The sequence below is a fragment of the Mustela putorius genome, unplaced genomic scaffold (genome assembly GCF_011764305.1).
Source record: "Mustela putorius furo isolate JIRA1106 unplaced genomic scaffold, ASM1176430v1.1 tig00003909_pilon_pilon_pilon, whole genome shotgun sequence".
Lineage (NCBI taxonomy): Eukaryota > Metazoa > Chordata > Mammalia > Carnivora > Mustelidae > Mustela > Mustela putorius.
Window position 1 is genome coordinate 16,987,501 of NW_025422057.1, and position 14,971 is coordinate 17,002,471.

The 14,971-nt window shown below is 43.3% G+C and overlaps 1 protein-coding gene and 1 long non-coding RNA gene across 45 annotated transcripts in view; one reads left to right on the plus strand and one right to left on the minus strand.

The window, feature by feature from the left end:
- Nucleotides 1–14,971, minus strand: part of TCF7L2 (transcription factor 7 like 2) — a 196,775-nt gene that overhangs the window by 50,155 nt on the left and 131,649 nt on the right. The gene's annotated exons all lie outside the window — the stretch shown is intronic.
- On the plus strand, nucleotides 6,627–13,574 carry LOC123388660. The gene is made up of 4 exons (XR_006603136.1): nucleotides 6,627–6,681; nucleotides 7,553–7,656; nucleotides 11,171–11,283; nucleotides 13,183–13,574. It is a non-coding gene; the product is annotated as an uncharacterized LOC123388660 (long non-coding RNA).

Here is a 14,971-nt window from a genome sequence, read left to right on the forward strand (position 1 = left end):
CCAGAAAATACAAGAGCAGATTTATAAACTCAAAAAGGGGAAGGGGGGAACATGGAAAATTAAATTTTTCATCAAACTATCAAGATAATATGTTTGTAAACATAACCAATCCAATCTCTGCTCTCATGATAAACTAATTTCTGCACTGAGTCAGCTACATACACCAAGATTTTCTTAGTAGAGCATACCATAGTAAAAGAGATTCGTTCAAATATTTTAGTAAAACAGGACCAAACTTCCCTAAATCATTCCATAATTATAAAAGATGGGTATCGCTAAGGATCTCTTTTTCTCTCTCTCTCTCTCTGTGTGTGTGTGTGTGTGTGTGTGTGTGTGTGATGTTGTTAAGGTTTTATTTAGATTTATGAAATAGAGTATGACATTAAAGCAAATCATTTAAGGGGATAGGTGGGGGGAATCACAAGAGGCAAGTGCACGCGCGGGCACACACACACACACACACACACACATACACACACACAAACTGACCACAGGTTGCGGACGGGATGGTCGGTAGTTGTGGTTTTTAAAACCACGCGCTGTCCTTGAAACGGAGGCCGCACACAGCTCCATTAGATACAGATCCAGTGCTCTTGATCTATTATTTACAAAGAAAAACCCTTCACTGCTTAAGTGCCCCCTTCTACTTCAGCCTTCCATTTCAACAGCATCAAACAACTTATGGGGGGGGGGCACACACACAAGATACAACTTGTGTTCATCACAACGCCCATGCAAGTCAAAATTCCACTTGGATGGGGGGGAAAAATTTAGAATAACCTGAACACAGGGTGTTGGCTAAATGACAAACAAACGAGAGGTTTGCTCTGAAAAAACGGATTGTCATTTTCCAACGGGCTATGCGACGTCTTATGATCAGTGTCTAAGAAAAATTTCCACTGGAAAAGAATGGGAGAATTTTTCAGGAAAACCATTCTTACCTCAAGGATGTGAAAAGAGTGTTTTCAAAACGTATATTTGGTATGGGATTCCTTAATTATCCAGTCTGCTCTTTGAGTCAAACTGCATTCGATCTAATTAGTACGCTTAGATCTCACCTCCATGCTGAACTTTAAACTCTCTGAAGCCAATTAAAAACTATTTAAATGAATATTAAAAGGTTTCCTGTGATCATCTCTGACATGAGAGAAAACATGCTTTTCAGCAAAAAATGGGTTTACACAGCATGCCTACATTTCACAAAATATTTGAATGGAGTCTTGCATTTAATCTGTCTATTACCCTTCCTCCCGCTACCATCCGATGCTCTTCCTTGGATGTTTTATCATCCTTCTTCAGCCATATCCGCCGCCAATACAGTTTTAACTGCAATTAGAACTGTTTTATTATTCAGTGCTCTTCAATTTTCAATAACTTATTAAGATTTACTAGATGGGACCCACTTCCCACTTTCATTTTGATGCACTATTGAATTGAGCACATCTTGGCTATGGACCAGTAAAAGTTGGATTGGGGGGGGGGGGGAATTCCTTAGCAATTTCCAGTTTGATGAGGCAAAGCATACTAACACTGCAGTCAACATCAAGTTAAATGCACTCTCTCTCCCTTTCTGGCCAGGCCTTGAAATAGCTTTTTGAGAATTAATAAATTATTCTGTTTGCTTATGAAATTAAATGCTCCCATGCAAAGCCGTTACAATTAACACCACTAAACGTGTTAGGTTATTCTAAAGAAATCCTCGCAGTATAATTATATCAATGAGTCATTTAACTCACATATATTAATTCAATTTATCTTCATTTTGCACTGTGTGGACTGATGGATTGTCATCATTAGAAATGACAAAGCTCCACACTGGAAGAAAACACAGACCTGCTAACGCTATGACTTCTCGCAAGACCACACATCATTGCCTCCGCTAAGGGTGCCCACAAGTTACCAAGGGATGGATTCCCTGCTAAGGACCAGAAAGTCAGGGCTTCTGATCAGGATGTGAAAGAGTATCAACTGCAATTCCTAGGACATGCAAAGCAGCCAATTAAAATAACAACAACAAACACCTCCCATACACAAATCTCAATGATACCATGTCCTAAGAATATGACTCCTACTCCATTTTTGGTATAAGAGGAAAACTCTCTAAAGCACTCCTTGGGAAAATGCTACACAACAAATACCATTTCCCCCAACCATGCGACCTATTGATAACATTTCTGATTAAAAAAAGAAAGAATGAATGAATGAATGAATGAAAGAAAGATGCCAAAGCAAACATATTAACTAAGAGAATTCAGCTGGGGATACTGTCAATAAAGAAGATGTTACCAGCCAAAGCAATTCCGGGACTGTTCATCAGGATTTCCTTCTGAAAACTCATAGGATTAGAGAGGTCATGATTAAAATTTTAAAAACTATTGAGACCATATTTGACCTGTAACAGCTGATGATCAAGCTAAATCTACTCTGATGGCCATCCCAGGGTTTGAAAGGTGGAATCATGGTGGGAAATTCGAGGCTATGTGGCTAGCTTTACATATGATTCTAAAAAGGCTGAGTTTTAGATTTAACGTCTTAAAATATCTGACTCAATTATTTAGTTCCTTCTTCCTCTTAAAAAGAGATCCTCAGCCCAAGTGAAGTAGAAATCCTTGGGTTTAAGACGCCCGTAATGGCATCATTCATCTCTAGCTTCTCTAATTTGGACAATAGGGAACAAAGGAAATTAGTTTTAGTTTCCTCAAACGCTGGTAGGAAAGAAGAGAAACCACAAAACTCTCTGGGACTAGAAGAGTGTGCAAGGACTAACAAGAATGAAGGGTCACAAGTTCTAAAGGGGGCATAGCTCCTTTCTCCAGGCAAAGTTGCCAGCCAGACAGAGCCTCCCTGAAGAGAAAGCATCTACCCAGCCACTGCTTCCAGCCCAGGTCAGCCCTCCTTAGAAGGGGGGATGCCCTGTTCCCTCTGATTCAGCTCTTCACAGCCATGACCAGTTAATCAAGTACTGGGAGGTGGGGGGCAAAACTAAACAAGTACATCAGGCTTTCATGAATTACAAGTTGTGGATCTGGTCGAAATTAAAATATTTCAAAATAATGCACTTAATGGGGATTTTTGCACTTCTGTGCTAGAAAAGGACAGGCTGGTTATGTTTCCTCCCCTGAACTACGGAGACAGATACAGACGCTGTCAGGGTTTCACTGGCCTGACAAGGCAGACCTGGATAGCCAACACTTGGGGCTGGTTTCCCATTATAGAACCAAAAGACTCCTGTCACCCATATGGCCCCTAATTGAGTACTATTGCAGCAATATGACAAAAATAAGGGACTCTGCTTTACAGAGAACTGTAACTCTCTGCTAGAACCAAGAGTTGAAATTAACAAATGGATGGGAAGGGGAAGAAATCATTTTCTCAATAGCAATGACACACAGAAGCTTACCAGAAAAGCATAATAAAGGAAAGAGACTTTAAAAAAAAAAAAAAAAAAAAAAGAAGGATCAAAATTTATGGATACCTCCCTTTATCACCTCATATGCTTAAAATACATATTGCTCACCTCTGCATAAAGACAACCTTTAGCGGGAAGAGGAAGGGGAAAGGACAGGACAGCATGATCCTCTGAAATCCCTGGGTTTTCTTTAACAAATAAATGATGTTTTCGTGGACTCTGAACCTTTGCTTTCACAGCAAGTTTAGCAACAGTGACAGGGAAAGTCACCCAAACCCAGTAAGTGGATTGAAACTCTACTAAGTAAGCATGGAGACTTCTTGTGCCCTTTACAGTACAGGTGTGTTTTTGAGAAGATAGGTGCACGACACACTCAAGCTTCATGCAGGTGTCACAGGTAATTACAGGGCTAAGGGGAGGAAATATTAAAGGAAATCAAGTCCTTCAGAGCCCTTCAAATCACTTATTGGATGCTGATCATTTCACCCCTGGCCCCATACGGGTGCTGGATGCCAAGAAGAAAGGGGCGTGTGTGTGTATGTGTACATACCTGGGCCCTTACAGGGACAAGATAGATTTTATAGACAAGACAGCCTCTACCTCTTTACTAAGCAACTTGTAAACACACCCAGAGGCTAACATACAATGGGCACAGCCAGCAAATAATAAAGTAAAATTAAATTATGTCATGCCTGCACCACAGTTCCGCCCATGGGCTGTCTCCTGGAGCGCGGAGCCAATGTTCCTGCCGCGGTGCAGAGACCAGCGCGGCAGAGCTGGAAGTGGGAGCTTGCTCCCTCCGCATTCGCACAGATGGAAAGCATGTTGCAATCCCTGCCTAAAGCGGACTGTGAAACTTGTTTCAAATGCAACCACGCATCTTAGTACAGTCAGGACAGCGGTGGGTTTTTTTCCCCCCCAAATCATCTTGGTTTTGTCTAGCACCTTTCTTCAAGGAAGTTTAGGCGGGACTATTTCTCATAATCAAATAAAGTCCTACATGACAACAGCCTCATTTTACAGACAGAAAAACACACTCGACGGATTTAGAATTTACTCAATATTGGAGGGTTAGTAACTTTAGGGAGGAGAAATTATTGCTGCAATTGTCATGAACATAATAGAAATCTTCCCAACCTTCTTCCTATTCACTGATTCTATAAATACTGCTTTGGGGTCTATTTCATGTTCTAAGCACTAGGGATAGATCAGTGAACTACACTCACAAAAGTCCTTGCCTTCAGGGAGCTTGTTATCGAGAGGGCGATGATTATTTACAACCATCCAACAGCTAACAGATACACTCCTGGGTTACCTTGACAGTATTTGGATAATCCAGTCAACTAACCTCAAACAGAAACCAGTTCTGTATAACTACCCAGGCCAATGTTCAACTCCAATAACTCTGTCTCCTGAAAAATACAATTGAAAAGCTTTCTTTATATGCCAGAGAAGAAGCAAAAGTTTTTAATCACCCCCTTTTTTGTAGTTTTAAAAGAATCCCAAATACTAAATTATGCTGTCAAATCATCTCAAGATGAACAGCTATTTGCACCAGAGGTCAGAGAACATCACAGACTTGGGTAACGTGGTGTTAACAATCAAACGCTGTGTTTTTCACACCATCCATAACTCGAGCTGTTGGCTCTTTTGTTTGACCCATACAGTTGGCCAAATTAAGTCTATGCTTGGGACAGAAACATCACTGGCGCTCAGGGAGTGATCATGAATACCAATTAATACTAATTCGGATTTCTTCTCTTTGACCCAAATAGCATGCATCGGTCTTGCTGGTATTACCGAACCTAATTCCAGGGCTACATAAACTACAACTGCTCCAACGACTAGCATGGGCTCTTAACATTTTTAGCTGCTTTTCCAACTATAAATTAGATAAAATATATGGACGTTGAGCTCAAGCATCAGCAATTAGAATCTACTTCATCCTTCTCTGTAATTTTGGGGCAGCCAAGCTTTGAAAAGAGAAGGGCTTCCTTTACTAAAAATGTGTGTAGTCCAAGGTTACCGCCATGTCTTAAGTACAAATACGCAGAACAAATAAGCACCAGGTAGACACTCAAGAAATGCTTGTTGCAGGAATAGATACATAAAAACATTACTACTGAATACTTAAGAGGAAAATTTTTTCTTAAAAAACAAAACAAAACAAAAAACACCTCCCACAGATTTCAAACACATGTTGGGATCATAAATTCTTTAAATACAGTTTCTAAAACTGATTTTTTTTACAGCTGTCGGACTGTGATGGTCAGATGAAAAAGGTATCTGAAGCCCATGAAACAACCAAAAGTTCATTTTTTACCTAAAAAGATACATTTTTCTAAAAATACATACTTTACTCAGACATCATAAAAACTGATTCCTCTAAAAGTGTTTCTTAAATTCAGGGGAAGAAGCCCACAGTTACAATGCTTGTTTTAAAACGAGAAGACTAATGTTTTCAACATTTTCTAAACCTGTCTCTTCAGCGGCTTCAACAAGTGTATTTTCAAAGTGTAAGCACAGCAAAGCTAATTTGTATTTAATTTATTATAATCGTCAAGCAAGAGTAACTTTTTGAAAGATCTATAAAATAGTATGCATTCTGATGTAAGCCGCTATTTAATTAGAATATCAAAATTATCAAAGGGATAGGTAAAAAAACAGCAAAACCAACTACACATCTATTATGTTTCAAAAGACAGACAGTGGATACATGGCATCTAAGCCTCTAGTTTACCGAAGCTGCCTGGGGGCTTCACTTTATATCCCCAGACCGCTGTATGCCCCCCCCACCCCCACCCCCACCCCGAGGATGCCTAACTTGTTCTCCAGCCTTTCCTATGCATCTCCTTTAAATCGGGCAACACTCACTCCTTGATGTTGATACCAGTCTCTATTTTTATAGACGGCAAAACTCGGGCTCCCGGGGGAATAAAATAATCTCCCCTGGATGTGTCAGTAAGTGGCAGAGTCTGAATCTGCACTCAGGTCGGCTCACTCTTCCCAGCCGCCAGGACTAGATCCCCCTGAAATCAATTCCACATGGCACAGGCTGGAAGGAAAAAATCCGGCGGGGCAATTCTAGAGCAAGAAGTACACTCCTGCCTCTCTGGTCAATACAGAGGGTAAGGTGGCGTGCGTGGCGTGCGTGGCGTGCGTGGCGTAGCGTGGCGTAGCGTGGCGTGCGCATGCGTGCCTGTGCGCGTAAAATGATGGCGTCAGTAGGGATTGCGGTGGTTCCTTTTTCTAAGCGAGAGGACGGTTGGCAGGTATGTTGGCACAATTAGTACAGATAAATCCTCAAACAGCCTATCTGCTTTCTGATTTTTAAATAAACAAAGGGTGAATGCTGTAATTAGGATCAGAAGTGCTTCTGAAAGACCAGATGGCAAAAGGGAAGTTACACAAAAAAGTCACTGGCAGGCAACTGGGAGAGTTTGTTATTCCTAAGGTGAAAGAAGTGACTTTTAACAAATGTGTTTAACTGGACGCCTGGAGGAAAACAGCCACCTCCCTGCAGAAATGATGGCTAGGCCTAGGGCAGCCAGCGTTCCGCCAGAGTGGAGGAAGCGAAGGCTGGTATTTAGACGTGCTCAGGGGGCACCCCGTCCATACTGCAGGGGGCTCTGCCGCGCTTCCTGCGTAGGCCGACCTCGCGCAGCTCTATGGTTGGGGTTTCTTGCGGATAACGCAGACCTAGAAAAGCAGTCAGTGTGGAGACCACACGGATGCCTGGAGGTCCCCAGAGTCTTCCTCCTTTTCTTATTACTCAGGAACAATGGCATCTCTGTGGCCCCAGTGGCTTCGGTGCGAACCTCTCCCCCCCACAATGGTCCCATTCAATCTCCCACCAAGAGTGATTGCCCCAAGTTTAACGGCCTGTGTTAGGAGAGCACCGGACACAAAGGAGGTGTTTCCAGGTTCAGTGAACACTTTACTTCCATTCATCAGAGAAGGAACAAAAGCGAATCCCCCCTTTACCTCAGGGAGGACAGAGGCTGGGCTCAGTCATCTCTACCAAAACGCAAACCTTTTTTGGGGGGGGGGGGGTGGTTAGGGTCCACATTGTGTTTCAGGATCAAGCAAAGAAGGTTCCTGATTATTTCTACCTTCAATGCCAATACATTTGCATAAAAATAGGATTCTTTTGTCTCCTAAGAAGAACCAAGAGGAAGCTGAGCCAAGAGCTTCAAAGGGGGACCCAGGAAGGCAAAGGGAGAAAGAGGTTCCCAAAGACCAACAAGGTCAGTAGATGGACCTTCAATTACACTTTGGAATCATTATTGGGAAAATAGCCTACCTCTTCCTCTGCTTTAAATCTTTATTAGGATTTATTGCTATTTTTATTAAGGAACCCAATGTTTACTTTGTAAAATTGTTTTAATTACTAAGTACTCCTGCTAGCAGCACTTAACCAGGATAGGCTACTTTAAGAAACACCCTTTCACATAAACCAAAAGTGTTATTTCCTTAATTGCAAGTGATATATCTTGATCTTGACCACAGATTTCTATAGCAATCTTGGGTATCAGTCAAGAGACCTGATTTTACTAGTTGGTTATAAGGCTCAACTTTTTGGGGGTGTGTGTGGGGGGGTGGTCTGTAGAGTTTATACTAAGTACTAAGACTCGAAATAGCACTAGTCATACCTCCCTCTCAGAGAGACACCCACCCACCCCTTTACTCAGCCAAGTTGGATTAGTCATACTAAACATAGCCCATTCCCAACCAACTCCTCAAGCTTTGGCAGGCCTAGTCCGGCTGACATTCCCGGCCCAGTTTAACATTACATAATGAGAGCTTCACTCCCATCATGGGCTGCAAGTCAAAACAAACTTGCTGAACTTGGAGGCAGGGCACCAGTTTGTTTCCCAGTAACAGGACAGGAGACTTACAAGGGGCAGAACACAACTCCAAGCAAAAACTTAAAAATCACCAGTGAACTCTTGAATCTGTTCTTATTGGTCAACTCAGTCATACTTGCTTTGAGTTCAAGTACTAGAGATCCCCAACCTAGACACTTAGCAAGTTTTATCACATAGTGTTGGTGTCAGACTTGTTTTCAATGAATCATTTTCACATATTTCTATGTTTGAGTTTTTAACAAAAACCCAGAAAGCAATACTGTAAAAGGATTCCAAAATACCAATCCTCTGGGAAAGAAGGTGGTGGGATTATATAGGAGGATAAAATTCCCTGCCAAAGGCTAGTTGTTTCTCCAGCATTCCCAACACAAATGAATGGTAAGATCTGATTTTTCTGGGTATTGCTGAAGGACAGTATCCATTGCTGGAAATGTTTCCAATACTTGCTGTGTGTGAATTCCAGCTCACCTCTTCCTAGTTAATTGCCAACAGGTGATTACATCAGTTCACGGTCATCACCATCATAAGCCTCCTGATCAACATTATGTCAACACCCAGGGTATCCCAGAAAATGAGGATCTCTCAAGTGGAAAATAAGTGAATTCATACTGAACACTCATAACTTCACACAATAATCTAGAAAGAGCTTAAAATTAATGGCATTCAATAGGAATGGTTCACAAAGTCAAACTCCACCTTGAGTAAGAGGTGGCAGAAGGGGGGCGGGGGGCGCCAAGAGGTCTAGACAAAGCCTGGATTCTATCACGGTCTGGATACATATGACCTTCTGGCAGCCATCCCCTTGCTCCAGGCCTCAGTCTCCCCAGGTTTACAGAAAGGACTGTACAGGACAGGTAGGTTTGATTACCAGTCACCTCTCATAACCCCAAGATTTTAAAACTGATTCTCCCAACCTGCCCACCCTGACCACAGTGAACAGATTAGATTACTCTGGTTGTGGTTAAATGCTCCAGGAATTACTTGTGCCAATACGTTAGGGCACTCAGGTCCATTTCTCTGACCTAACTTACTTCTTGCACCAAAAGCCCAGACCCTTGTGCACAATAATGTTACCAAGAGCTGCTACTACCCATAAGGTAATAATTTATTACTATCTCTTGACCCACAAGACAGTCCCAGTCTATCTCCCTAGGTAACCTTTATTTTATTTTATTTTATTTTTAGTCCCAGAGACCACATATTTTCTTAATAAATCAGGAACCAAATTAAAAACATTGATCCCCAGAGCACTGAGGGCTGTTTGCGCTATTCTAAATAGCTCCAGCTTATGGTGCATTTAAAATTCCTTTGCTTTGCTTCCTTTGCTTTCCCCTCCTTCTAAACTGTAAGAGGCTAAAATGCTCAGACTCTGGTCTGTCTGGAGCCCACAGAAGTTGTGCCCCACAGACAGAGATGTAGAGTAGATCTTTGTGGTCGGAAGGGAGGCAGAACAAAACTAGATGTTGAATGAGCAAGAATAAAAATGTGATGAGAAATCCCACTAGGTGGGCAGAGTGGAGGAGGAGAGGGGAGAGAGAAGGTGGAACCAGAAGGATCCTGGTCACCAGGCAGAGTGAGGATGAAGAAGCAGAGAAATGGGTCTGGCAGCATGTAGACTCTGGTCAGAACCACAGGCCTGGTAACTCCCCAAACTCCGAAGGCAGGCTTGTCCACAAAACACCCACTTGAACACGGCTTTCTTTGGCAGTCTCACTACCCAGATCATTCACACCAAGGTGGAAGAATGCAACAACTGAGGGAGTTTTTATTTCCCAGGGGCTCTGGGGGCAACTTCTGATGATGCCTCAACAAGGAGCAGACCTCAGGGTGGACTCTGTCCCTCTTATGCCTACATTTATCCTCAGCACCAAAACAGCACGTGCTTCAGAAGCATTCAGTCACATCAGGCTTCATGGGCCTGGCATGTCCTAAGAGCTGGTACACTTGTTATGTTATTCTAAGAGCCTGCAAGACCTGCTTCTACGGCTTTTTCGTAGTTGGTATGCAGAAGCAGGAGATGCCTGTCTTACGGAGTCAAGTGAATGGCCTTTGGGACAGCTCGGTCAGAAGTCTGATGTGGAATAAGTGGGGTCTGAATGTAGGGGTCTCACTTGCAACCCTGCGTCACTCCACAACTTCTAGTCTCCCTCTAATCCTCATCTGCCAAGCTAAAGAGATGGTACGGTCTTGTCTACGTGAGAACCTGGCCTGGGAACCAGGTCCTCCCCCAGACAGAAGAGTAGAATCAGCATTCCTGGAGGGTCATTCAGTATTGCAAAAGCTCCAGGCAGGTCGTCAGACATCGTAAACAACCAGGAGCAGAGCTCAATAATGCAGAGACATTCACGATGAAGTTGAAAGGGGAGCTTACTGTGTATTTTTTAGGCTGTTCATAAGTCGGTTAAGATACTGTACTCTTTGTCCTACAACTGCAGGTACTATACACAATATGGTGTGGTGCCACCAAAAAAATTACTCTGAATGTGTTGCCCTAAAAGGGATCAAGAAGAGGCTGGGAGCTGGTAGCATTAGGGATAGAATCTCACTTCTAAGACTTTTCCCCCAGTACTTCTCTATGCCCCCTCCCTGGTGTCCAGATGACATCTATTAAATTCAGGCACTGCTCCACAAGGGATCTTGGCCTCTGGCTAGGAGAAGAATAGCATCAAAAAAATTGCTTGCCAACAACCCATAAATTTAAACAAGTCAGGATGGCCTGGGAATCATCATAGAAGAGAAGTCAAAAGCAATGTGGTTTAAAATGGGACACACAGACAGATACCCCTCCAGCAGGATGTTCCTTCTTTCATAAAGGCAAATCCTTAGGGCTTCCACAAGGATGAGGAAATCCTCTCTTCACCCATGTGACTGCTTACTGTCTTGAAACGCCAAGGAAGGTTCTGGTGAGATGAGAGGAGTAAAGGACCTCCAGTGGACAGGACAGCGCGTCTGACTTGACTGAAGGCATCCACCGGACTGCAGCCCGTCCTCAATCTCAGGAACGGGGTGAGTGAGGGGAACAACATACGTGCAAGGGCACGGATGTCATTCCCACACAAGTGGGGGCACAACTTGCATAATTAGAGCCCAGTCCTAGGGAGCCCAGAGTCCTGGCTCCACTGATTCATTCCTCCCGACCTGGAAAGGGGTCTGTCTTACTCCAGCCTCAAGGGTGAGGTCCCATACAGTGGAAACTGTTGAAGCTGTGTCAGAGCTTCCTGCTTTTCCTCCTCCTCCTAACTTAGCCCACCATCATGGGGAGTGGAATGCAGCAGAAAGGACCACACGCTGTGCAAATATATGCTTTATGCTCTGGTCCTCACACCCACTCACACAAAAGACATACCATTAATAAGTACAAAAAAATGTGGGTTTCTTCCCAGAGCCATCTTGCGCAGAATCCCTCCCCTCATTAGCAACCACCGTTAACATTATTTGATTCTGAATTCAGACAAAGGAGGAGGTGAAAAACCAGGGAGCCTCAGCATTTACACATCTAACGCTCACTCTGCAAAATAAACTTTCCTCTTTAAAGCCCTGTTTTAATCACTCTACCAAGTGGCCTAATTTTTTTCCCTTAATTTGCGGGATCCAAGCAATTTTTACTGTGGGTGGTAACAAGAGTCTAACTGTTTCTAATTATTTAAAAAACAAAACCACACACACAAAACAAAACAAAACAAAAATCTATGCTGCCAATTGCCAAGAGACTCAGAAGCCACAACTTCCGGTAATAAAGATTTTTCTTTCCAACTATCATAAACCAGTGTATCTGGAGAGCATCTGTGTGTCTGCTCAATGCTTCCCGTCCATGACAGCGGTGAGCTAGGCCCATCCACATTACAGAACAGGGGGAGACTGTGCGATGGGGAAGTAAGCACCTCGCCTTTGCAAACATATGAAGACCCAGTCTTTAAATCCTACCCCTTAACCAGTTACTCTTAGTGGAACTAAGGACACCTTTTTTTTTTTTTTTAATTTTGTGCCACAATTTCCCTCTCTTTAAAAATGTGGACAACAGTCCCTACCGACTGGGAGATTTAATGGGTTAATAGATGAAAATCACTTCAACCAGAGCTGGTACATAGCAAGCACTCAATAGGGGTGCCTGGGTAGCTCAGTTGGTTAAGCATCTGCCTTAGGCTCAGGTCATGATCCTAGGGTCCTGGGATCAAGCCCTACATTGGGGCTTAGTGGGAAGCCTGCTTCTCCCTCCTCCCCGCTCCTGCTCACTCTCCCACTATCTCTATCTCTTTCAAATAAAGTCTTTTTTAAAAAATCCCACTACCTTATTTATATATAAAATGGGAACAATATTAGTTTTTCTCTCACAGACTAGCTGTGAGGTTGAACAAGAATATTACGAAACACTGAAGCCAATGCCCAAAGGACAGCAGATTTTTAACAAATGGTGGGTAAGTATTAATACTAAACCACACCTCCCACTAGGGAGCGAGTTCACGTTTCTTTCTTCCCACCAAAGAGATGAATTAAGAAATACCCACTGAGAATTAGAGCTAATGTTGACAGAGGCTTACCAGGTTCTGTGTATGCCATCTGCCTTACACACACAAATTCACTGAAATCTCCCAATAAATGGAAGATAAGTACAAAAATTTCCCTGTTTTATAAATGGAAAAACTTAGACCTAGACAGGCCTCTGGAAGATATACATACATGGTCATTCAGCTAGCCAGTAGCAAAGCCAGAATTTGAAGTCCTCCAATCTGGACCCCAGGCTCCTAATCCTTCCATGAAGCAGGCTCTGCAGTAACCATAACCAAGTACCAAAACAACATCCTCTCTTCTTGTGAGGTAAACTACCTACTACCAAAAAGACTTGCACGAACTACAATTTTGTCATTAAACTTGAAAGCTGGAATAACACGTAGATGCTTTTCATAGGAAATCCAATGGGAAGACCATGCCTGTAAAGACGCAGAAGGAGGAGATCAGTGCCAAAGAAGGAGGCAGAAATTTCTTTGGGCTAACTTGGACCTCAGTCTCCACAAAACGGCCCTGTTCCACTCAACATGAAAAAGAATCCAGCACAATCCTTTACTGTCCAACCTTGCTTTCTACCCTGCTTGTTAATCATGCCTAGAGGGGGGCACTAAGTTTAACTGCAGATAGTCAATTTTGTTAATGGAATTCTAAGCTCATCCGTTTTCAGTTGGGAGGATGAGAGCATCTTTTGCTGTGTTTCTCTAAAGCAAATATTTAGTGCTTTCATCTTTTAGTGCCCTAACATGCGATCTGTCACCCAAGTAAAAAAAAATAAATAAATAAACCTCATGTGAGTGTTTGTAGAAATGATACGATGCTTCCAATGTCAATCAGACATATGGCGAGGCCTTTCAGAGAGGAGCTGGGCGAACTGTGCTCTTCGGGAGGTATGTTGGAGAGTTACGGCACCCAGGCCCCATGGTTACACTTGCACCACTGGTGAAAATCGTGCCACTGGCTGGCTGTCTCAAGTCCCCTATCATTTCAATCCAGATGCAGAAAAGCAACTTGTTTCTAACCTGCTTTGGTCCTCTTGTTCGGCCTAGGTACCCAGGCTTGCATTGCATTGCTTAGCGATGGTGGTGGTGCTTTCTTTAAATGAAAGCCATCCTCCATCCGCCTGGAGGACATTCCTCTACAGAAACCTGGTGCCAGACAGTGGTAGTTTCTTATCAGCAAAACTCACTCCTCTTAGCTGAATCATCAATGCCCTGAATCTGCCGAACTCTGAGAGACTCCTTCAGTGTGGCAAGTGAAAGGCAGGGAGAAGGGGTAAAGCCAGGAAAGTCAGGTCACTTTTGTAGAAGGTAGTTGTAATCCTTCTTGATTCTAAAGAGTTTTTGGATGCCAGAAAGCCAGAAGGAGAGCTACGACTGTGTTTCTGGATGTCATCTCCCCCATAATATCTGCTTTCTGTACTGGGTCACTGCTCCCACTTATGGCAAGGCTCCAAGTAATTACAGAGACAGGAATTAGGTGACACAAGAATTTACATGTGTACAACTGCTTTTACCTTCCCCAGCAGAATCCACACTAAAGGCATCATCTGCTGTCCAGTCAAGTGTGACACTCTGAGCAGGGGACCTTCGAGGTCACCTCTGCTCACTTCTCAAGAGGAGGACAGGCACACACACACATTCCCACATTTCACTTTTCCCTAAGAAAGCATTAGCTCTGAACCATCACAGGTTTAACAGTAGCTCTGTCCTTCCCATGCTTGTCCCAGCTTCTCCCAGCACCTAGCTGGAGGCACCGATGGTCCTGGAAGCGCCTCGGGTGCTCTAAGCCCTCAAATCCTGCCTTTACTGGCGTAATGGGACAAGTGAAGACAGCCAGGGAGAACCACGTTGGGTCAACAAAAGCTACAGAAAATGCACCGTCTTCATTTTATACATTATCCTTAAACCTGGATAATCTGTCCTGACATCTGGGAAAGAATAATAGACAGAATTCAAAGCAGAATAGTTCCAAAGTTGTTACATATCACATTACTGCCTCTACAGTTAGCAATAACATACATCCTTTGTCCTTTTTTAACTATTTGTCTGTGGCCACTGTCAGAATTAGGAATGAGGGGCGCCTGGGTGGCTCAGTGGGTTGAGCCGCTGCCTTCGGCTCAGGTCATGATCTCAGGGCCCTGGGATCGAGTCCCGCGTCAGGCTCTCTGCTCAGCGGGGAGCCTGCTTCC